The sequence below is a fragment of the Molossus molossus genome, unplaced genomic scaffold (assembly GCF_014108415.1).
Source record: "Molossus molossus isolate mMolMol1 unplaced genomic scaffold, mMolMol1.p scaffold_m16_p_1, whole genome shotgun sequence".
NCBI lineage: Eukaryota > Metazoa > Chordata > Mammalia > Chiroptera > Molossidae > Molossus > Molossus molossus.
Window position 1 is genome coordinate 212,341,797 of NW_023425344.1, and position 23,408 is coordinate 212,365,204.

Here is a 23,408-nt window from a genome sequence, read left to right on the forward strand (position 1 = left end):
AAGGGGAGTGGAGGGAGGTAGAAGAGGGTATGGGGGAATAAACAATGACGCAAGGAGACTTGACTTAGGGTGGTGAGCACACAATACAATATACAGATGATATATTATAGAATTGTACATATTACACTTATATAATTTTATTAACCAATGCTACCCTAATAAATTCAGTTTAAAACAAAAGTACATTCACAATGTTGTAAAACCATCACTACTATTTGTTTCAAAACTTGTTTTATCACCCCGAGCAGAGCTCTGTAACCATTAAGCAAAAACTCTCTCTGCTCCCAGCCCCTGGTAACCTCTGATCTACTTTTTCCATCTTTATGAATTTGCCTACTTTAAATATGTCATATAGGTAGAATCATTCAATACATGTCCCATTATTACTGGCTTATTTCACTTGGCACGAGTGTTTCAGGTTTATCCATGTGGTAGCATGTGTCTGAACTTCATTTCTTTTTGTAGCTGAGTAATATTTCATTGTATATACACATGAAATTTTGTTTATCCATTTTTCTGTTGATGGACACTGGGTTGTTTCTCTCATTTGACTATTGTGACTAGCACTGCAATGAACATTGATGCAAAAGTAAAATAAACAAACAAAAAGAAAACTTAAATGGGTCTTTTTGTGAAATGTGTTTACAATGTAATGTAAAACCTCTCTGTTTACCTAATTAAGGCTACATTCTCCCCACAATAAAAACAGAACTCCTTCATTGGTGACCAACCCACTTTTCCCTGCAAATGCTAACTTTTGTCACTCAACTAACATGACAATGGTTGGGATGTGAAGCCATGTACATGGGGCTGCAAAGCTGATAATAACCATTTTATAATTCAGGTATATCTTTTGCAAAAAAATGCCACGCGGTCGTTTGCCATGACAAGCTTTGTAATAATTAAAATAGACAGTACGAGGGGAAAATGTACACTGTAGTTACCCTTCTTTATTTGAATAAGATCTAATTTAGTGGAGCAGATTTGGTTAAAGGTTTTGTGAATGCCAGTCCAAAACATTGCTTAAATAAATATACAACAACACTAATTAACCCCCAAAAATATGATTTTGAAAAATGGTGATGATGCTCGGCCGGTGTGGCTCAGTGGATTGAGCGTGGTACCATGGACTGAGAGGTCCTGGTTGGATTCTTGGTCAGGGCACATGCTCAGGTTGTGGGCTCGGACCCCAGTAGGGGGCGTGCAGGAGGCAGATGATTGATATTTATCACATTGATGTTTCTCTCTCTCTCTCTCAAAAAAAAAAAAGGAAAGAAAGAGAGAGAGAGAGAAAGAAAGAAAGAAAGAAAGAAAGAAAGAAAGAAAGAAAGAAAGAAAGAAGGTGATGAGAACTTATAAAATGGAAAAAGAAACATGATTTCTCTTCAGAGCTCTGCCTTCTGTTTGTCATACTGTGTTCTGCTTCTTTATCTGTTCCAGTGAAAGGGTTAGGAAGACTTTTCCAGACCAAATATATTTCTGAGTGTGAGTGGAAACCTCATTTAGAACAAAGGTAGTATTTTTCTATCCCTAAAAGATGTCTTGAGGCAAGAAGTAAAAAGATAAAAAAAAAAAAAAAAAGACTAATGTGAAGCGAGTGTGTGTGTGTGTGTGTGTGTGTGTGTAAGATTAATTGGCCATCCTGATGCCAATGTTTGTGTGCTGTTGACACACAGATCTATGTCTCTGGCCTAGATCTTTTCTTGCCTTCTGTGTCCGGACTTCCTAATGGCAAAAGGCAGCTCTACTTGCCAGTTTCCAATTAAAAGCAAGAAGACTTGACTTTGGGTGGTGAGCACACAATACAATATACAGATGACGTATTACAGAATTGTGCACCTGAAACCTATATAATTGTATTAACCCATGTTACTCCAATAAATTCAATAAAAATCTTTAAAAAGAAAGTATGCTAATGTTCAAACATTTATTTTCTGTCTTTGCCTTCCTTCCCAATTTTACCATCAGCTTAAAATGGAATTTGAACCCTTCTTTTTCCTCTATGGTTCGTGTCAGCGGCGTTGCCAGTGCAATCCTATAGACACCTTCTTTCAAAGGTTAAGACATTTTAGCGATTTCTATGTTTACCGGCAGGAGCAGACATCACCTTCATATAGATCTTTTTACACACTTTGCTCTTTCCCAAAGAATCTTGAAGTAGCTTATTAACTTTGAACACTGGGAAGGGTCCTGGTTTGGGTCTTAAGAGAATTGCTGTCCGAGTTTTACCTCTGACAGCAAAGTCATTTCACCTGTCTGGGCCTCAGTTTCCTTATTTGTGAAATAAAAGCGTTAGACATAATAAACTATTAAATCCTTTCCAGCTCTCATATCCTATGCACCTAAAGGTCTGGACTATAACTCCTAACAAGGAGTTTAAGGTTTTATGACAATTGCTGTCTGTTGCTGGTCCTATTGACTGTCTACACCTTCCTGCTTCCTTGGGCATATCCCACTGCAATAACCCAGTAAGCCTAGATGTGATTTGATATTTTCAATTCTATTGAATGTGCGAAAGACTAGTGTAGGGTGGTCAAAATAAACTGGAATCAGATAACCTTGTTCTGGGCTCCAGCTTCACCAATTCCCAGCTGTGTGACCTTGAGCATGTTACTTGACCTCCTTGGATCTCAGTTTCCTCATCTATAAAAGCAGTATAATAATAATAGCGTTTCATAGGGTTATGAAGACTTAATGAGCCTCTTAATGACTCATAATCATAATATTATCTTTTTCTTTTTGGAACATTAGCTATAACCTGCTTTTAGAGCTATGTGTAATAGGGAACTATACTTTATCATGCCATAAAAAAATCTACATGTGCTTATCTTCACCATAACAGTGTCCACTGGTAAGAGTAGACAGTTTCTTCCTAACAGCTGCATACACACACAGTATCAAAAACAGCCAACTGATTCAGTAACGTAGCGTAAGTAATCCATTTAGAAAAATAAAAAACTGCATACTGTAGCTACAAAAGCAATTTAAAACATCCTAGTTGTTTACATAAAAATTAACAGATATTTTAAATATGAGATCTATAGCATTATTATATGTTTAAAAGGTTAAGATTCTTTGTTCTTTTCTAATTGGTGGCATGAGATTTGTTAGGCTAGAGTCAGATCTAACACACCCACATTTGGGAGAATCTTATCTTTGTCTTTGAAAGCCTATCTATCATAGTAATCCACATTTATTTAGTTCCTGCTATTGAATGAATGTGCTGTGTTGACTGGATGACATGTTCTATTAAAGAGCTCCTGCCATTTTAGAGGTTAAACTTTAAAAGGTACGTTATTGATATGTCATAGAAAGGTCACATAGGCTAACCTGAATAATATGCTCACACTACGTACCAATGTAAAATGCATTGTGTCGCACTCTGTGTAAAAAATATCACACTGCTACTGATATATTGATGAGCAAAAAAATATTCAAGATTCTGTGAAGATTAGCCATCAGTATATTTTGATTAATCCCAAATTATGTTTTTTTTTAAAGCTCAAACCTGATATTTAGAAAGATATTCTGGCCTGTGTCTCTATTTTTGGTTTTTGCAAAAGCTCAGATAGAAAGTCTGGCGCCACCCTCCACCCCCTCCGCTTCGGCACCTCTGCCGCGCTGTCCTGCGCTGTGTTCTCCCCACACTCCCCTTCCCTGGCTCCTGCTGACGTCACGCTGCTCCAGGGTCCAGGGAAACCGAAACGTGGCCCTGCACAAAGACCTCCACACTTCAGTGCTTTTGCTTTCAAATCCTTAAACAAAGCTAACAAAAACAAAAACAACTCCAGGTTACCCAGCGGTGGGTATTCTGTGTGTGTTTGCCATTACATTTCTCTGAATTCAGCAATTTGACCTCTAGCTTTAAACAGCTACTAGACTAGGAGCCTTGTTTCTGAGGGCGAGTCCCCTGAAGGGGCGCCCACATCTCGGATCTGGGTGGGTGTAAGCGTGTGTGTACGAGAGGAGATCCAGGTGGTGTGCCCTACGCAGGTGGAAGACCAGAACATTTCTGTGAATAATTAAAGAGCCAGTGATTTGGGGACAGCATATCACATGTTTGATTGAAGTGTGTCCTTAGAAATTTGCCAGAAGTGCTGGTGACATAACTGTCTTAAATTAAAGCAACTGTGTGTATAGCTAGTTTCTTGTAGCCACTGACATTGCTGTTCACAAGTAAATGGAAGAGAAGAATATAGATAGTACAGATGATTAAAAATTACAAACACTGAAAGAGCAAAGAGTGATTTTTTTTTTTATCCTCACCTGAGGACATTTTTCCATTTTTTGTTCAGATAGAGTAGGAGGGAGAGAGAGAGAGAGAAACATCGACGTGAAAGGGACACATTGAGTAGGGACCAGGGACAAACTGCAACCGAGGTACGTGCCCTTAGCGGGAACCAAACCTGGGTCTCTCTGGACCGCAGGCTGACGCTCTAACCGCTGAGCCAAACCGGCCAGGGCCAAAGACTGATTTTTTAAAAGGTATTGTGATCAGTGAAAAAAAAGTTAAAGAATTATATCTCTCATTCACATTTTTTACACTAATTTTATTCTTTCTTTCTTTCTTTCCATGTTGTTAAATCCACACACATCCTCCATGGAGACATAACTGATGCAAACAAAAGTGATTTTCCTTAAATGAAGACAACACAGTTGAGCGCTTGGTGCTACCTACACCCATCATTTATTTCTAGCCAAGAGAGCGACATTTGACCAAAAATTCCAGGCCAGAAGAACATGAAAATAAAGAGCCAGAGCTGAGTTCTCTCATTCCAAGGAAAAGCTCCAGTAGTTGAAGGGGTGTGAAACTTAAAAACAAACAAACAAAAAAACCCTGCTTTCTATGGACCTAAGTGTCCTTTGCCTGTTGTGAAGTTAAAATGAACCAATTAAAAAAAAAAGCCACAAATATAAGCTAGGAGTGTCCACAGAAAATATAAAATGAAGTTGAATTAGAATCAAGACTGGGGGAGGGTGTATTTTGTGGGTGTTTTATTTGGGGGGGGGGACAGTGGGACAGAATGATATAATCCACAGGAAAGTGAAAAAAGGAGTTTTAACTATTCAAAACCAAGAATCTGGGAGAATACAAAACCACGGAACACCTAGTCTGTTAAACAAAAGCATCAGCTATCTCAAAAAACAAACTGAGATACATGCAGATAAGCACTTTTACTTTTAGTGAATATTCTGTTAATTCCTAAAAATATACTTTTGGAAAGAGGTTCTTTCCCCCTCCACCCTATGTATACTTCTCTAAAAGCATACATATCTGTAAATATAAACATACCCACCCAGTCAAATGTGAGTTAATTGGACAAATCTGCTTTTACCTATATGTTGAAAGTAAAACTACTTAAAGATGCAATTCTAAGAGAGAGAGGGGATGAAAGGGATGTGATCCAAGATTTCCATTTTCTTACTCTCGGATAAACATACTTATCACCCACGAATTATAAGGGAAGTTTTAGACCGCTTTGAGCTAGCCCCACAGAATTATCCACTGACAGACCCCAAATGTACATTTTACTGCCTTTGCTTTCCCAATTACATTTTAAATTACAGTCCAAGTGCCTTGTGCAGAATACACTGTCATTGTGTGAAAAGCACACGCTCCCCTTTACTTCCCCTGTTCAGAGAAGTTCTACGTTCGTTTAATCCTGAATCTGATGTCACTGGTCTAACATTTTGAACGTGTTCAACTCCATGATATTGCCCTCCTAGAAAGCCTGAGACAAGTCAGGAATTCAGTCAGTTTTCCCCTTCGACCAGACATTTCTGGAGGGCATTGCAGAGGCTCCTGCAAAGAAACAGTCACTATGTATATATCTGCCTACAATTGGCAACTCTCTTTTATTTCCTCCAAGATTCTAGCCAAAGATCTGAACTCACTTTTTCTGTCCATAGGCTCCAAAAAAAAAAAAAAAGGCTGTATTCGCTAATTATACATCCTGAAAAGAATTTGGTTCAGTGTAAGATGATCCTAGTGATATGCTAATCCCTTTTTCTGCTTGGTGCTGCCTGAAGCTTGTGTCTAACATTTTTTTTCAACTGTATGACAATAAAAGTTCTGGCAACAAAAGAAATAAATGGGCAGCTAAAGAAGGTATAGCTCCAACACATGGCAGGCCGCTCTCCTCTCTCCTTCTGGCTGCTCTTTTGTAGGCTGCAGTTTGGTATCCTCAAGTCAATAGCCGAAATCCAGACACCTTAGCAACTTAGTATGATACCCAAGCCCTCTCTCTTTACATTCATGAATAGTCAGCACCCAGCAGACAAAATAGAACTAATCTTTTTTGACAGAATTGTTCAATTTTAGAGGAAAAGCTTTTGAGTCTTCCACACATTTGCAAAATATGAGGTGACAATGGCGGCAATCAAATTTTAAAAACAACAGTGGCCGACGGGGGCCGGAGAAAGTCTCTTTGAATTAAAGAGTGCATTCAGTCAGTCCCAGTGGTCATAAACTTGGGGCACACATTAATTTCAATATGTGAAAGAGAGAGATAAACAAATGGAGAGGATATCCCACAGCCCTGTTCTGGGCTTCCTGCAGTAATTCCTTCTGCTGTGATACACACATCATTTTTTTTTTTTTCTTTCAATTTCCTTTTTCTTTTTCTTTTGCCTAGATGAATACAAATATTTCTTCCCTCTCTTAAAATAATTTTGTTTGGGGGCGGGGGGCCCAAGGAGTCTCGGTTTAAAATGCTTTGTATCCAGCAGCCTTTTGTAGTCATTTGAAAGCAGGTTTCCCATTTTGAAATCCTGTAATGTATCTGTCACTTACAAGTCTAACATGTGCTAAAAATGAATCTTCTCTCCAATCCCGTCCCCCCTCCTCCCCCATTTAATACAAGGCATCGCTGTACCTTTGGAGACAATATGAACAAGAAGAAAAATCTACCCAGTTCATGGCAAAGACAGAAGTTAGCAACATGGTCCATGCAGCTGCAACACTGCATTTAAAATTCAGTTTCCTCATAGGAAGAGGGCTAATCCTGCCCCCGTAATTCCCTACAGCCAAAATGTGCCCCCTCCCCTAGTGACAGTGCAATGCAAAGACACTAGCACGCTTATCTTGCCTAACCAGATGGCCGACTTGGATCAATGCACACACGCCACGATCAATGGGAGAGATAAAGAATTAGGAAAACAGTGGTACATGCTCCCAGAAAGCTTGTACACTGCATAATTATTTTATGATTCTACACATGGCTACATGTGATACTGGAGGAGAGAAGGAAAGGATAATTAGAGTGCCAGGAAGAATTTTGTAGTAGGCGACACTTTGTCAGCACTTCCCACTCGAGCAAACTCACTGCCCTTATCTGAAAGTGAATTTAGAAAACATGAGCGAAAATTTCAGTGGAGGTATTTCCATTTTTGCCAGGTCCGGTCACGTCCCAAAGTTGAGTGCAAAGCCGGAGGAGGCCTGCGGGGACCGGGATCCGGCTCCAGTCGTTTGCAGGTGACGCGGACTGTAACCGGGGGGAATTCGGTCTCCAAGTGATGCGGTCAAGTTCATTCAGGAAAACAGAGCGGGACGAGCCTTTCCCTTCATTTCTGTTTCCTGGGTGGCTCACCAAAGCAATTGTTTGTGAGCCGGTTAGCCACACACTTCAAACTCAGAAAAAACCCTGGCCCCGCAGCCCTGCGAACCATCCAGTTACAAGGAAAGTGCACGCAGGTCTGGCCTGGCACACGGCCGCTCTATTCGGAATGCAGACCAGGATCATAAACCGGAACAATAAACCGCAGCGACCCTGCACTGTGACGGGGTGCTGATCAGAGAGGGGAAAATGTTCCTTCAGCTCCTTACACGCGATGGGTGCTTAATAAATGATTACATTATTGTCGCAAATAACAATAATAAAAATCTTTTACCCTGTACTAGTCCAAAATTGGGTTCTTTTATCACCCTGTGTTAGAGGCAATTAAAAGTAGTATTAGGTTCCCCTTTGGATTTAAGACTCAGCTTGCATGCTCATTAAACATTCAATGAACTTTTTACACCGTTTCTCATGTAAAGAGAGACGGGAACTGGAATCATGAATTAGACACAGCTCTCCACCACTGTCAACCTCAAAAACCCCCATGGGTGAGCTAGTCATTTTAAGGAGTCTATTGCATTCAAAATAGAATGAATATTCCATGTCCAAATAATTAAAATTACTATAATTTAATTCCTAAGGATAAATAAAATACAGTCTGGGTAAAAATGCAGAGGAAAAGAAAAGAAATTCTGACAACAGCGAAAAGCCACAGTGGTCCTCTCTAGGTTATTTGGGTTAAATACGAAGCTTGGATTTTTACCGGAGTCAGTTGTTCTTGCCGGTGTTCTCCGGAGAGTTGTTTTGTTAGCTCTGCCCTAAACATTTCTCTCCTTCACCTTCGTGCGAAATGGTTAGCTACACATAACTAGCACTTAGCTTGGCTGCCCATGATCAGATTTAGAGAAAGATCCTGGGTTTGGGGATATGATACAAGTTATTACAACCTATTTTTAGATCGAAACCCTTCAAAGGCCAAGACTATTATTTTACCATTTAGGGCTTATTTCCTTTTTTCTCTGAGACTCAACAATATGAGTGTAAACATGCCAGGCCCTTGCAGCAGTACAACAGATTCACTGAGGGCCCTTTGCTGCGAAGCAACTGATCACATGTACCTTTAAGTCACCCAGCTGAGCTTGCAGGCAGTCAGGGAGACTTCTGGGTGTTGGGAGGGCAGACATCCATGAGTGGGGACTGGAGCAGTTGTGTAAGAGCATGTGAGGTTTCTCTAAGGGCAGGGCTGAGGAGGGCTCGGCTAGACCTGAGTCCCACCATTAAGCCAGACAACCTGGAAAGATGCTGGTGTGGTCTCAGCTCAGTGGTACCCATGGCCCACAGCAAAAGCAAACCCAAATCCTGTCTGGAGTAGAGCATTATCAGGTCAGACCCCAGGTTTTCAAGGGATTAAGTAAGATAAACGAAATATAAACTTCCAGTCAAAGATCACCCATCATAGAAGAAAAAATCCCCTATAAGGGAGAGTCTGTGGAAACAATAAGCAACAGCCCTGGATCTTCTAGGACCAAATGATCAGAATTTATCAGATGTAGAACCCAAAATAGGCACAAGCATAACATTTTTAAAAATTAAAGTTGAAATTACTAAAGTGAATCAATGATAAGAGACTCTCAAAAATAACAAGATAGGTTAAAAAAAGAGTCACATAGTACTTCTATTTTTTTCAAATGTATTGAGGAATAATTTATAGACAATACATTGCACTCATTTGACATGTACACATCAATGACCTGAGAGGGGTATATATCTGTGAAGCCATCACCACAAGGAAAATACAGAATATTTTCATCAACCTTCAATGTTTCCTTGTGCCCTTTGTAGCTAGTTGATCCCTTTGTCCACCCCTTGTTTGGAGCAACCACTGATTTTGTGTCATTATAACATATGTTTTGTTTTCTAGAGTTTTATGTAAATGAAATCATACATTATACATATTTTTGGGTCTGGTTTCTCTGACTCAGCATAAAGATCTTTGGATTCACGCATTTTGTTGTGTATATCAGTACATTTCATTTCTTTCTATTACTAAATAGGATTCCGCTGTTTGGGTATACCACATTGTGTTTATCACCCAATTAACGAACATTAGGGCTATTTCCCTTTTTTGGCTATTGTGAATAGAGATGCAATAAATATCCACATACAAGTCTTTGTGTGGTCATATGTTTTTATTACTTTTGGGTAAACACCTAATAGTGGAATGGCTGGGTCACATGGTAGATGTATGATTAAATTAAAAAAAAAAAAAAAAGACCGAAAGTTTTCTAAAGTGATTGTGCCATTTTACATTTCCACTAGTAATGTATGAGAGTTCCGGCTGCCCATACCCTCTTCAGCACTTGATATTGTCAGTCTTTTTAATTTTGGCCACTCTAATGAATATGTAGTAGGATCTCACTGTGGTTTAATTTCCATTTCCCTATGATGAATGATATATGCTTTTTCACTATTCTTATACCTAGTTTTGTAAAATGTTTGTACAAATTTTTGCCCATTGAAAAGAATTTTTTCATTGATTCCTTTATGTATCTTGGATACAAGTCTTTTGTCAGATCTATCTATCTGCCTATTCCATGTTGCAAAGATTTTTTCCTCCCATATATTGTTTTAGAAGTTTTATAGTTTTGCCTTTTACAGTTAGGTCTGTGCTCCATTTTGGGCTAATTTTAGTGTGTGGTTTAAGAGAAAAGTTTGTTTATTTCTTTCTCCATATAGATATCCAAATGTTTTTTGTTCTTTGTTGGAAAAAGCTTTTCCTTTCCCTATTGAATTTTTCTGGCACCTTTGTTGAAACATCAATTAACCATACATGTGTGGGTCAATTTCTAGCTCTGTGTTCTGTTCAGTTGATCTATGCCTGTATACATCCATCAATACTGCATTTAATTGATTTTTGTAATTTTACAATATATATTTTTTAATTGCTTTGGCTATTCCAAAACACTTGCATTTTCTTATGCATTTTAAGATCAGCTTCCCAATTTCTATAAGACTGCCCAATTGGTATTGTTTTGAGTCTGTAAGTCAATTTGGGGCTGACATCCCAAGGATGCTAAGTCTTTCGAGATAGGGTCTCAAGGGAACTGATTACAGTCGGCCCTCGTTTATCGCAGTTAATCAGCTCCAGACGCTACCGCGATAAATGAATTCCGTGAAGTAGGCTTCTTTATTCGTACAGGCGTCCCTCGCCACTTCGTGCTTGGGGTTCCCGGCCTCGGAAAAACCGCGACCGAGTGAAGCCGTGCAGGTCCAAGCGCGAAGTGGCGAGGGACGCCTGTATTAGGAATAAACTGGTGAGAGGACCTGTCATCGGTGCTCTGCTTAAATGTCAGCAGAGAGGCCTTCCCCATGTGCTCTATCTACTGCAATACTGTTTGCTTACTGGTCTTAGTTTCTCAGCATATTTTATCTCTTTTCATAGCACTCATCACCATCCAACACACTATATATTTATTTGTTTACTTGCTTCAGCCTGTATCCCCCACTGGTATGTAAACTCCAGGAGGAAAGGGTTCTCGCCTTTTTTTTTTTTTTCCTTTCTTGATTCTTGGCTACTTGTCTAGGATGGATTCTGGTAGATTTCTTCAAACATCTCCGGTTTGGAGAAAGAAAGACCTTGAGGAAAATAGAGAACTGGCTTGCCAACTGAAATGAAGCGGAAAGATGTGTGCTCTGAAGTCAGACTGCTTAGATGTAAATCATGGTTCCACTATTTACTAGCTGTATGATCGTAAGCAAATTACTGAGCCACTTTTTGCTTCAGTTTTCAAATCTATAAAATAGCACAGCGCCATCTAACTTAGAGCATTGATATAAGAATTAAATTGGTACATGTGAACCATGAATAAAAGAGTCTGACATATAAATATGATCTCTAAATGTTTATAAAGCAAGTGATATGCATACTCTTTAGATTACCATGCATCCTGATTGCACCCTTGGAATCAGAAGTGGGGAGACCCTCGTATCATTCATTCTTTTGTTGCGCGCGCGACAGTTTTATCTTCTGTGCTGTCATTTTGGTGATTCTCCCTATGCATGCCTCAGCTCTAGAGTCAGAGTCCCTCTTCTAATCAATTTACGTGATAATTTTATTTCTGACAGGGTGCCCCTTTCAAGCTATACCAGTCCAGAAGTTCTACTGCAATGGAATATGAATGGGGTTCATTTACAAATAAAATATTGGAATAACGTAGAGTATTTATACATAGAATTACTCACGACTAACTTAGATGTCTCATTTCAACAGATTTCTCATTCCCTAGAAAATGGACCTATAGCCACATACAACTGGGTCCTGCTCCAGTGTTTTTCTAGTTTTCACCTGCTTTGTCCTTTTCTGTCCTGACCCGAGCTGTCCTCTTCTTAGATCCCCTGCTGTGCTAGGTGAGCAGTTGACATCTTCTGCTGGGGTACTGCCTGTAGTTGTCTGGAGGTTACAGGGCTTTACTGACTTCCTCTGTGAACTGCTCCATGTCCAGTTACAGTACAAAAGTTTGCTGCCCTAACAGCAAAAAATGTCCTCTCTACTGCTTCTCTTTCTATGCGTCCACCATCCCTTTGCCATACTGGCTTCTTTCTTGTAGCTTATCAACTCCCCCCACCGCTGAGCAGGACATGACTCTTTCTCAGTGGAGGAAACCGTCTAAGTCCACTTCCAGTAGAGCTTTTATGAGGAATACTCTCTCCACCAGAAAGCTAAAACAAAGCCTTACTGTCTGGCTTTCCCATTTTCTACTTCAGAATGTCTCCTTGGATGCAAGAAAAGAACTAGGATCGAAGGTGCTCTCAGAAATGAAATGCTACCTACTTCTCTACTAACTTTTGTTAATAATGATATATATTCTATTAGTGGGAGGAGAAAAGTACAACCACCGTTTTACAGCTCAGAATACTGCTAACAACCCTCCCATTCTGGGATCCTTAGGCAGTCCTGGGCTCTCCAGTCCTTTTGATTTGCCTGAACACTTACCACCAACTTCTGGAAAACACCTTCTATACAAACATCCTTGAAGATATTGTACTTAGTTTGATTCTTTCTTTTTTTTAAAATTTAATTAATTAATTAATTTTTGTTACAGATGTTTCTCCTTTTCCCCCCACTGATTTCCCCCCCCTCCCCACCCTGTCCCCAGCTTTGTTGTCCATGTCCACTGTTCATGCATACATGCATATAAGTTCTGTGGTTTATCTCTCCCCCGCCAACCCCCCTTCTGGGGATTGTCAGTCTGTACCCAACTTCTACGTCTCTGGGACTACCCCATTCCTCAGACTGTTATGTTCATTATATCCCACAAATAAGTGAGATCATGTGATATTTGTCTTTCTCTGTTTGGCTTGTTTCGCTTAGGATGACACTTACCAAGTTCCTCTATGTCGTCTCAAAGGATAAGAGATCTTTCTTTCTTTCTTTCTTACAGCTGCATAGTACTCCATTGTGTATATGTACCACTGCTTTTTTATCCATTCATCTACTGATGGATATTTGGGCTGTTTCCAGCTCTTAGCTATTGTAAATAGTGCTGCTACGAACATGAGGGTACATATATTCTTTCTGATTGGTGTTTCAGGCTTCTTAGGGTATATTCCTAGGGATCACTGGGTCAAATGGCAGTTCAATTTTTAATTTTTTGAGGTAACACCATATTGTTTTCCATAGTGGCTGCACCAGTCTGCATTCCCACCAGCAGTATACTAGAGTCCTCTTTTCTCCACACCCTTGCCAACACTTGTTGTTTGAAGATTTGTTGATGGTGGCCATTCTGACAGGTGTGAGGTGATACCTCATTGTTGTTTTAATTTGCATCTCTCTGACGATTAGTGATGTTGAGCATGTCTTCATATGTCTCTTGGCCATTTGTATGTCCTGTTTGGAGAGGTGTCTATTTAGTTCCTCTGCCCATTTTTGATTTGGGTTCTTTGTCTTCCTTTTGTTTAGTTGTATGAGCACTCTATATATATTGGAAATTAACCCCTTATCTGAAATATCATTGGCAATTTTGCTCTCCCATACAGTGGGTTGCCTTTCCATTTTGATGATTGTATCTTTTGCTGTGCAGAAGCTTTTGAGTTTGATGTAGTCCCATGTGTTCATTTTTTCCTTTGTTTGTGTTGCCTTAGGTGATGTATCAGTGAAAATTCTGCTGCGTATGATGTCCGAAATTTTGTTGCCTATATTTCCTTCTAGGATGTTTATGGATTCATGAGTCACATTTAAGTCTTTTATCCATTTTGAGTTTATTCTTCTGTATGGTGTAAGTTGATGGTCTAGTTTCATTTCTTTGCATGTAACTGTTCAGTTTTCCCAACACCATTTATTAAAGAGGCTGTCTTTACTCCACTGTATGCTCTTGCCACTTTTGTCAAATATTAATTGAGCATATTGCCTTGGGTCCATTTCTGGGTTCTCTGTTCTGTTCCACTGGTCTATATGCGTGTTCTTGTGCCAGTACCAGGCTGTTTTGATTATAGTGGCTTTGTAGTATAACCTGAAATCCGGTAATGTGATCCCTCCAACTTTGTTCTTCTTTTTCAAGATTGCTGTGGCTATTCGAGGTCTTTTTTGGTTCCATATGAACTTTGGAAATATTTGTTCTAGTTCTGTGAAGTATGTCATTGGTATTTTGAGGGATTGTATTGAATCTATAGATTGCTTTGGGTAGTATGAACATTTTAATGATGTTAATTCTACCAATTCATGAACAAGGTATGTGCTTCCACTTTTTTATATCTTCCTCTATTTCTTTTTTCAGTGACCTGTAGTTTCCTGCAAATAGGTCCTTTATTTCTTTGGTTAAGTTTATTCCTAGGTATCTTAATTTTTTTGCTGCAATGGTAAATGGGATTGTTTTCTTAGTTTCTCTAGTTTGATTCTTTCTTAAATTCTTTCCAATACTCCAGATTTCTGAGACCTTAGCAGAGGAATCCAAAGACACTCATCCATAGTATACTTAGGTATTGGACTCAATTCCATAGTCTAGATGTATACATTTTTTAAAATCCTAAACAAGCCAGGCCAGCATGGCTTAGTGATTGAGTGTCCGTTGACTCATGCAGTCAGAGGTTGCCGGTTCGATTTCCAGTCAGGGAACATGCCAAGGTTGTGGGCCAAATCCCCAATGGGGGGCATGCAGAAAGCAGCCAATCAATGTTCTCTCTCATCAATGTTTCCATCTTTCTCTTTCTTTCCCTTTATCTGTCTCTCTAATATATCAATAAAAATCAAATAAAAAAAATAAAAATAAAATCCTAAACAATCCCTGAATCTGGAGTGTGGGATATGCCTTGAAGGTCGTAGATTGATAAGTAACTGCTAATTTTATGAAGCCTTGTCTTTCATTGAAAAGAATAACCATATTCATGATATATCTCTAGATGTTTCTAAAAGCTATTTTCTGGGATGACCCATAAAAATATAATCACATGAGCCCTGGCCAGTTCGGCTCAGCAGTTAGAGCACTGGCTTGCTGTCTGGAGAGACCAGGGTTCGGTTCCCATTAAGGGCATGTACCTCAGTTACAGTTTGTCCCTGGCCCTGGTTGGGTCGTGTGGGTGGCAACGACTCGATGTGTCCCTTTCACGTCGATGTTTCTCTCTCTCTCTCCCCCTCCCACTCTATCTGAACAAAATATCGAAAAACAATGTCCTCAGATGAGGATAAAAAAAAAAAAGATAATCACATGAGAATAAAGATTAGACTTACTGTTCAACAGTTCTCAGTCTTACTGCCTTGTTTTTTTTAAGTACTTGTACCAGACCTATCTATCATTGCCTCTCCCAGCATGGTCCCTGCTTGGAGGCCATAGTGACAGGACCCCACCCCACGACCACAGCAGATGACCAGGGTTAGACTTCTGATCAAGAGGAGCTGGTCAAATCCTTTATCTTGTGGATCTGAATCAGAGATGTGAAGAGGACTTCTGGCGCAGGAAGGTCCTGTGGCCGCGGGAGTGGAGCCGCGCTCTGCCCTGTGTGAGATGAAGACTCCGCCAGTCAGTCTACAGAGGGGAACAGGCAAATGGAGAACACGCCAGAGAGAAACAAAGCATGAGGTGCTGCAGCCCCCACAGAGACAGAGCAGACTTCATTCCTGAGGACTTTGCAGGAGCTAAAAACACCGCACTCAGCTTTATTTCCTATCCTTGGAGCCTGTAAGAACTGGATCTTTACAACAAATTGCCTTTTATTTGTAAGAGCTTGAGTGGGTTTATGTTACCTACAAACAAAAGGGCTTTGAGAACAGCACATCTTTCCGTGCTTGAGAGCAGGCTCAGTGTCTCATTCGACTCTACAGATGGCCCAGAACAGCACAGTGTTTGACAGGAGTAGGGGCTCCGTTCCTGGGTGGAAATCCATGACTGTAACGGATCATTTTTTACTTTCATACCTTTTAAGCGATTTTTTACTCATATAATTTTACTTATCCTTAGAGTTACACTGTTATGTTTATTTTCTTTAACAAGAGAAAAACGAAATCCAAAAAACCCACCAATCTTATAAGTAACAAGAACTGTTGAGCCTATCTTGTGATTTCAGGGGTGACTGGAAGGCCTCATGTTCACCTCTCTCACTTCCTTATCACATGGGGCTCTGAAAACGAATAGATTTATTCCTGAAGTCTTTTGGTCTTCTAAGTTGTTAATTAAAACAAATATCTTGGCCCATATTTCCAAAAATGTGTTCTGCAGAATCCCAACCTGTCAAGATCCACCATGAAAAAAAAAGGGAGACAAATAAATAGGGAGCCCCAGTGTACTATGTTGTCATCTTGGAGAGTCACGGGGCTCTGTGCACACCAAAGGCTTCGAGATGTCCGCAGTTGGTTTGGTGGCGGTGAATATGGCACATTCATTAAGGAAAGTGTCTGGCTCACCATCATGACTCCACCACTCACCAGTTGTGTGATTTAGACAAAAATAAGGATACTGGTAGTCCCTACCGCACAGGTTTATTGGGAGAATGAAATGAATTAATGAATGTAAAGTACCTAGCATCTGACCAGCACTTAGAAGTACTCAATGAAATCTGCTTTTATAATTAATGTAGTTTTTTCTACACTGTTATTGAGCTGTGCCTCTTAAATACAAATCACTTATTGACACTGATCAGAAACATATTTTGGGGGCTACTAGAGGAAGAAAGCTGTTTAAGGGAGGAAGGGAACAGGAAGCAACGAAAGGAAGAGAGTGAGTGGGCAAAGGCAATTTAAAAAAAAAAAGTTTTTCTTTAATGATTTTAGAAAGAGAGGAAGGAAGAGGGAGCGAGAGATAGAAACATTGATGAGAGAGAACATTGATTGGCCACCTCCTGCATGCCCCCACTGGGGATCAAGACCACAACCTGGGCATGTGCCCTGACGAACCAGCGGCCTCTTGGTGCATGGGTCAGCGCTCAACCACTGAGCTACACTGGCAGGGCTGCAACAGCAATTTTGCTTATTTTATAATTCTGTTTAATTGAGCAGTCATAAATTTAGGTATAGCCCTCTGCCTTATCTTAGTACAAGGCCAGGCTTACAGCAGGCATTTAATTAAGAGGTCTGCAATTTCATTCATTTAAAATACAAATGGTGAGCCCTGGCCAGTTTGGATCAGTGGTGAGAGCGTCGGCCTGTGGTCCGGAGAGGCCTGGGTTCGGTTCCCGCTAAGGGCATGTACTTTGGTTGCAGTTTGTCCCCGGCCCTGGTTGGGTCATGCGCGTGGCAGCCACTCGATGTGTCCTTTTCACATCGATGTTTCTCTCTCTCTTTCTCTCTCACTTCCTCTCTCCCCCTCCCACTGTATCTGAACAAAAAGTGGAAAAATGTCGTCGGGTAAGGATTTAAAAAAAAAAATGCAAATGGCGAGTTTATTTTAACTCTCCTCTATATGCTGTCACCTTAATTTTAATCAATTTCAGAACAAGAGAAAATCCTGATCTAGAAAAAGTTCTTCAAAGTGCGGATTGTCTGGACATTACAAAGCGGCCTTAGAGTTAGTTTTCAGGGCTACAGAAATATTTTCAGTGTTCTAGAGCTGGCCAAGCCCAAGGTAAAAGCATCTGCCCCCATATATTCTTTAGGCCCTGAACTTAATGTCAAACTCTAGCACCAGGATGCAAGCAAAATAAAAACAGCGACACCCCTGCTAGTTAGGAAATGGAAAGGGAACAAGCAGAGACTGATCTTAACTTTTGCAATATGAACTGCTTTTGTGTTGAGGTTCCACACAGGGGTGTGACTAGTGTCACCTGGGTCTTGCATAAGAAATTAGCAGCATCCATTCCAAAGAAAAATGATAATTGCTCAGTGGAAAGAAAAACATGAAAGGCCCATCACAGTATTGTTTCAGAAACAGCCGAATGAAGAACATGTAATTAGGGGTAAACAAACCCAGCTCTGCTGAAGTTTGATAAGCATCTCTAAACCTCAAACCGGTCTTCCAGTGTTCACATCTCATTAAATGTGTCATTGCTTTTGTGGCCAGCCGCTTCTCCTTGACTTTTCATAAGCTAGACGGGCAGAAACTCAGACAGACAGACGCATAGAGAAGAATCTTACAGTGGCCATTCAAACATATTAATTTTGAAAAAAACTTCCTTAGGTGTGCTATTTTCCTCATCACTGGTAGCTACAGGAAGGCAGACAGGCACTGAGGACTTGGGAATGAATGGGAAGAAGGAAGACGATACAGCTAAAGACAATAGGCATAGTGGTTAAGGGCATAGGTTTTAGGATCAGGGAGGCTTGCGATCTCAATTATGGCCCCATTACATGGTAACAATGTGACACTTGGAAGAGCACTTAACTTTCCAGTTTACATTTACTGAAGGTAATGATCTCTAAATTTCAAGGTGCTGTAAGGAGTAAATGAGATAGTATATGTACAACATCTATCACGGGGCCTGGCACATAGCCATAATAACTAGCATTTGGTGAGCCCTGTTGCCAAGAAATGTATTCAGTGCTTTAAATGCACCACTTCTCCTAATCCTCAAAATGATCTTTCAGGAGAACATGCATTTATTGTCTCCTCTTTATCGATGAAGAATCTAAGGTTCAGAGACATAAGGTAATTGGCCACCGGGAGTGGCTACAGCCAGGCTTTGAGTCCACATCTGGCTGACTGCAGAGACCTCACTGCTGGCTACCAGGTAATGGAGTCAAGAGCTAGTTACGGGAACGGAGAACCACTGTGTGCCCGGAGCTTCACAAGTAACTCATTAATATCTGTTACACTAAAGAGCTGGTTTTGCTCCTCATTCTGTAGATAAGGAAATTACGGCATCAAGAGATTAACTAGGACTCTCAAGTAGAGCTGGCTTCATGGGTCTGCCGCCTGTGCAGTTGCACAGAGCCCTCGCTCAGAGGACCTGTGCGTGTCTGATGCTCTGCTGGGGCCTCCTGACCTCAGCCGTGTTTGAGTCAGAGGTCCCAGGCACAGACAGATATAAATATGGACATCGATATGGGTATGGATATAGATAAAGATATAGATATAGCTTAGATTTGAATATGGATGTGGATATAAATGTAGACATAGATAGATATGGATATAGATATAGATACAGATATGGATATATGGGTATTTTTTTTTGCATTGGGCCTCACAGATCAAGTCGGTAGTCCTGCCTCCAAACCTTTTCCCACAGCACTGTGCTTCTGCTGACCATGGAATTAAGCCAGAGGGAGAGGGCCACTCCTTTTTCTGAAGGCAGCATTGGAAGCATCTGCCTTTAGGATCCTAGAAATAAAAGTCCACAAATCAATGTCGGAAAGTACTGCCTAATGACCGGACAGTCTTAGAAAATGAATGGAGTGATAATAGAGTTGAAGCTGGAAGTAAAAACATCCATTTGCATTGCATTCTTAAGTACTGTTTTTAAAAGGGTAATTCAGATCAATGCCTCCAAAGTGTTCATGGTAATAAGATTTACTATCAAAAAGTAAGTGCCCTGACACATGTCACACTGGACAACACCACCCTGCCCAGTAGAACTCTGGAGTAGTAATGCCAAACAGATAAGAAAATAAATGTTTATAGTGTCACTATGCCAAGATGCTGATTTAATTTAAGTGCATGTTGTAGAGTAAGAACCTGCAATTAGGTTCGTTTAATATTGATGAGGAAGAGTACTTACTCACTACCTAACCTTGGCACAAATCACCAAGAATACCTTCAAACAGATATTCATCTGTCTTCATCTCTTGGTTCTTTGTACTGACCCTTCTGTTTTATCACAGGAAGACTCTCTTTAAATAGCAAGAAAAAAAAAAAAAAATGGCTGCTGTCTATCCAAGGCTCACATCCTTGTCCAAAAGGCAAAGAAACCTCTCTCTCCCCGTCTCCCTATATCAAATAACATGGAAGGGCTCTGATTGGCCCCATTTGGGACAATGCTTATGTGTTAGACTAATCAATGTGAAGGGGGGGGGGTGATGCTGTGATTGGCCAGTGTTGGGTCACATGCCCGGCTAGGCAATCAGAAGTAGGTGGACACTCTGATTGGCAGATAGGGTTGCTTCATTTATTTATTCTTCATTGTTTATCTGAAATTCAAATTTATCTGGGAGTTCTGTATTTCATTTGGCAACAATACCACTAGAACCACAAAGGAGAAAGAGGAAAAGCAGTTTCCAATAAAAGAAAAAAATTGTGGACTATCAGAAAGAATACTTCTTTTTTTTTTTTTTTCCCAAAGGATTGAGGTCATTCAGATCATTTTATTGAGCAGAAAATAGCTGAATTAGAAACTAAGAACAAGCTACAACCAACCACAGATATTTGAAGAACAAGCAATATATTATAATTAAAGCATAGAAAAAGAATACTTCTTAAAAAAAGAATTCAGCTCAGTCTTATTGGTTTTATATTTGGGCCCAAAAGGCTAGATCTCAGTCCTAAATTCCAGAGGGAAATGCTGACTTCAAAGAGAATGAAAAGGTTTTATTTATTACAAACAAGGATAAACTTTTAAAAAATATTGAATAAAAAAATACTATATCTTCCAAGTGTCTATCAGTAGATGAGTGGATAAAAAAAAGCTGTGGTACATTTACACAATGGAATATTATGCAGCTGTAAGTAAGAAAGATCTCTAACCCCTTGAGATGACATGAAAGGGACCTGGAGAGTATTATGCTGAGCTAAATAAGCCAGTCAGAGAAAGACAAATACCACATGATTTCACTTATTTATGTAATATCATGAGCAAAATAAGCTGTCGATCAAAATAGATCCAGAGACATGGAAATAGGGAACAGACTGACAAACCTCAGGGGGAAGGAGCGTGGGAGGGTTGGGAAGAGATAAACCAAAGAGCTTATATGCATGTATGCACAACCAATGGACACAGACAGTAGTTTGGGGAAAGCAGGAGGGGGTGGGAGCAGGGAGGAGGATGTCAGTGGGGGGGCGGGGGCAGGGGGACATCAATAATACTTTCAACAATAAAGATTAAAAAAAATACTATATCTTGCCAAAGGCCTATACTGTAAAATTTTTGCAGAAATTAATAGATGTAATTGAAAAATATTAAGGGAACTCTAGCCAATGGCTCAGATATTAAAAACAATATCAAACAGAATTACATTATTGTAGAAAAGGAAAATTTGGATGGCTCCCCGCAATATGTCAAAATGTAATTTATTCTTGAAAACCAGGCTCAAGCATTGTGACCTTGAGATTTATTTTAAAATAAAGATAAAAAATATCCTTTCTTCCTCTCTCAATCTCCTGGCAGTCCTTTTGCCATCCCTTGGACTCTCATCCTCTTGTAAAATGATAAAAATGTAGAAAAAAATCTAGAACAGCACTATCCCATTGATTACAATGAGAGCCAAATAAAATTTGCTAATAGCCATATTAAAAAGAAATAGGTGAAAGCAATTTAACTGTATATTTTATTTGACCTAATATATTTAACATTTAATCATTTCAACATATAATGACTATAAAAATTATTAAAGAGAGATTTCACTGTCTTTTTATACTTATAGCACATCTCAACTTGGACACTAATTCAATTGGAAATATTAGGTTTCACAAAATTTGCATCTGAAAAAGTAGATTCACACACCTAACTTGTTCCAAAAATATTTAACAATTTTTCAATAACTGAATTGATTTTAGGATATGTATCAGTCAGGGTTTGCTCAGGAGACAAAACCACATCAGTGTTTGAACAGAGAAAATTTAATTTAAAGACTTATTAACTATACAAAAATATTAACTAGGTAAAAAAAAAAATGTTAAGCAGAAAAAAAAAAAACACAAAAAACCAACTGCAGGAAGCAGCTACCATGACTTAGGGAAACAAAAAGTTTGGAATTAATAAGACTTAGAAACTTAAAAATGGGGCCCTCTCGAGATGAAACTCAGTGCTTGCAGGAAGACACAGTTTGCCTGGTCTTGTGTCAGCATTTGAGGATTCTGAGCCACAGTAAAACTTTTACATACATGTCTAAACATTATAATACCAGAACTAATGCATTTTTACATGGCAGCCGAAAATAGTCTAAACTATTCATAGACATAAAACTAAAAGTATTACGTTGATAAAGAGATGGAATTACCAAGGTTATTAAAATTTTCATGGTAGGAGATAACAACAACAACAAAAATGGTGTTCTTCAGTTTTAGACATTGATAAACGATCATCTAAGCCAGGGATCAGCAATCTATGTCCTTTGGGCCAAACATATCCTGCCATCCGTTTTTGTGAATAAAGTTTTATTGGAACAGAGAACCATGCTTATTTATGTATGTATTGTCTATAGCTGCTTTTCCATTACGATGGCAGTCCTGAGGAGACTAAAATAGATACTATTTTGCTTTGAATAAAAAAGTGTGGAGCACTGATCGAAACCTTTGCTGAAATAAATGTTTTCACTCATTTAAACATGATACTAGAGGCAAAGCATTTCCTAGCATGTCAGACAGTACATGTCCCTACAGTGCACAATCCAGTCACAACTGTGAGGCAAGCCAACATCTGCTTTTAATGTTGGTTTACCTTAATCTTGCCCCAAATCTTCAGAACTGCAAAAAGTCAGCAAGCCTATGAGTGAAGAACAGCCCGCCTATGGGCATTCTCCCATCTGCATTTCTGAATTCTACAGTACATGGTTTTTCATTGACTACAATCTAAATTTAAGGCTAGAGTATACCCACATATTCCTTTAAATATTAAACTCCCTAAAAATAAAAAGACTAGTCAATAAGTTTAAGAAACAGCAATAAAAAACTCAACACATATTGTGGGATAAAATATACCTTATTCATTGTCAAAGTTGATTGCACTGCAAAATTGTATTTAATTCTCTATGCATACTATTAAAATCACACCAAGTTTGAAAGATTCTTTCCCAATAATTTTTAGTAATATAATTTTGTCCAGAAAAAGAAAAATGGGTATTTTTTTTACAGTTATTTTAAAGCTCTAAGATTTTTGCAAGACTTTGATCCTTTACTTGGGCTCCCATGTAGAAAGTGAATGTGTTTAATTTTAGGTACTTAGGCAAAAGCCGTGCCTCTTAGAAAACAAAATCCTGACTGCTCCTTTTGACTTTTTAATAACATCATTCTTATTGTTCTTCATCATGTGGGCATTCCACACAGGCAAATAATCTTCTATGCTATTCAGAGCATAAACTAGTCTGAAATTTGGGCATAGTCCCTTAAATAAAAAGCTTACCATTATGGGAATAATACACTTGATAATAAAGCTTCCTCATCCTTCCCCTCCCCCCTCTCCTTGTTTTCCTTTCCCACCCAGTTCTTCTTCTGTCTCCTCCTCATTCTTTTCTTTGTGCCTGTGTGAGTAGATGAAGAGCTGTTTGTACACAGTCGTGTG